The 2,500-nt window shown below is 44.2% G+C and overlaps 1 non-coding gene and 1 pseudogene across 1 annotated transcript; both read right to left on the reverse strand.

The window, feature by feature from the left end:
• The window catches only part of LOC143263354 (large subunit ribosomal RNA), a 7,643-nt pseudogene extending 7,625 nt beyond the window's left edge, over nucleotides 1–18 (reverse strand).
• A 1,102-nt stretch (nucleotides 19–1,120) lies between these two features.
• On the reverse strand, nucleotides 1,121–1,275 carry LOC143263357 (5.8S ribosomal RNA). Its single transcript, XR_013036837.1, has one exon. It is a non-coding gene; the product is annotated as a 5.8S ribosomal RNA (ribosomal RNA).
• Between the last annotated feature and the right edge of the window lie 1,225 nt (nucleotides 1,276–2,500).

The following is a 2,500-nucleotide window of genomic DNA, read 5'->3' on the forward strand; positions in this document are numbered from 1 at the left end:
TCGCCTACTCTGAGGTCGTCGGAACGTGAAAAAAAATTTTTTCAGAGCTTCCCCCCCCGAAAGCATTTTGCGAAACGTGTACAGAGCAACACAAAAAAAAAAAAAAATAAAAAAAACACAAAAAACCCTTAAAGCAAAAAAAAAACCGTTTATCGCGCCTCACCAATATATCTTTTATAAAATTCGATATCCTCTCCAAATATAGATCTTCGAAACACTCGCAAGACGATTACAATCGGTATAACTTTAACGTCCGTCCGAAAAGTACTTTCGGGGACTAGACGACCGATTGATCTCGTGCGGTTTCGCTATTCGATCATTTGAAGAGAACAAAAAGATATATGGGGCGACCGACAAACGGTTTTCCGTAGAACCAGACTCGCGATTGCGTTGACACACACATCATAGCCACACCAATAGAAGAGTTTTAGGACGGTAACCCGGGTGGGGTGTTCTTTACTCAGAATATGTGCAACATCGGATCTATATAGCCATCGATACAATTCGTACACAAATGTGTCGTACGAAGAGAGAGACTTTTTTTCCTCTGGCAACATAACGGTAAGAGACATCCTTCCACACTCATAGGTTCCACTCCCTGGGGCTATGATATATATATACATATAAATTCAAATTCGAAGCAACGGTCACAATTCTACTCTATATTTTTGCGGGTTATGTGTTCTTTCGTTCAATTTCTTTCATGCGTTCGTTCGATCTCTGTACACAGTCTTCACATAGGACAGACTCGTGTAGTACGCTTTCGTGGGTTAAACCCATCTCGTTTCATTTCAGGCGACGTCGGGAGCGCGTTGAAAATGTACCAGTGAAATCTCGATAGTTCTACGAATACGAATCGTCCCGAAAAAGATTTTGTCACCGCTTCGAAGCGGTGTTTCAGACGGGCGGACGTATATAAAACATATACGACACACGACACCGCCTTCCACACTCACGCTAGTTCGAACACGATTTCCATCTCTCTCGAAGACTGTTAGACGTACGTAAAATTTCTCAATATTCATAGGACCGCGACAAACGCCGACGAAGCGCCCACCATTCGCTCGTACGTATATAGGCAACAAGTGCCATCAACGCAAGCAGTTTATAAGTACGTAAACGACCCTCAGCCAGGCGTGGTCCAGGAATTGTATCCGTGGACCGCAATGTGCGTTCGAAATGTCGATGTTCATGTGTCCTGCAGTTCACACGTTGACGCGCAATTAGCTGCGTTCTTCATCGACCCACGAGCCAAGTGATCCACCGTTCAGGGTAATTTTTCCCTTTTATTCTCTCATATATATATAATGTGTATTTGCTATCCACCACATTTTTGTGTTATATTTCGGAACAAGCCGATACCCGAAGAGCTCCAACCAGCGCGCGAAGGAGATTCGGGAGTCGTCGTACAACGACATAATTGTCCCTTAAAGAACGAGATATTTCCGTCGAAACCATATATATATGTACGAGCAAATCCAAAACCACTGTTTTCTTGCAAGTTCGACGGTCGGAGCGAATAGAACATTGAAAAGCCTTCTATCGAAGAAACACAGAGAGTATATCACCTCCAAAAACGACGGGGATATGGATATTCAAACTGGACAATTATCAACCCGATACTGGATTCGAAAAGTTTCTCTCTCCTTTCGTCGTTATTTACACCGGACGGACTCACGGCCGGCTCTAGCTGGGTGTCATATATATATACGTCCCACGCTCATGCTGCCACTAGCGCGCAACAGAGTAGGGTGTCAATGACAACGACACAGCATTGAAACGAGCTACACAAGCCGGTCTCTCTTGATACCAATGTAAACGAGCATTAAGTTATCTTCAGACTGCCCGATATTTTCGTCCTTTGGACTTTCCCAACGATTCCTTTTTTTCTTTTTTTTTTTTACACCACAGCGAAGACTTGAGGAAGCGTGATTAGCACGCTCGCATCCCTCCCTGTCCTACTACAACTGTGTGTGTGTGTAAAGAAAGAAAAAAGAATACATTGGCTTTCTCTCTATCGAGAAGATGGCCTACGCAACGCAGATCAAAGGCCTAATACGTGTAATATAATACGCGTCTGGCCGTGTATAAATCACGCACGAATGATCTGGTCGGGCCCAACTCTTCTCGTACGCTTATTTTTCCGTGTTGAGGCACTATCATAAAATCACACAAACCCCAACACGTGTGTGTCTTGGAAGGAAGATGGCCTACGCAACGCAGATCAAAGGCCTAATACGTGTAGTACACACGTCTGCCGTGTAAATCACGCACGAATGATCTGGTCGGGCCCAACTCTTCTCCACCACACCACATCCCAACTTTGTACATTTTTATATATTTTTGTGCGTTGGGGCACCTTCATAATCACAAACCCCAACAACACATATATCTCTCTCTCTTTGAAAGATTTGTTGTGGCCTACGCAACGCAGATCAAAGGCCTAATACGTGTAGTACACACGTCTGGCCGTGTAAATCACGCACGAATGATCTGGCGG

Source organism: Megalopta genalis, unplaced genomic scaffold (genome assembly GCF_051020955.1).
Source record: "Megalopta genalis isolate 19385.01 unplaced genomic scaffold, iyMegGena1_principal scaffold0483, whole genome shotgun sequence".
NCBI classification, from domain to species: Eukaryota; Metazoa; Arthropoda; class Insecta; order Hymenoptera; family Halictidae; genus Megalopta; species Megalopta genalis.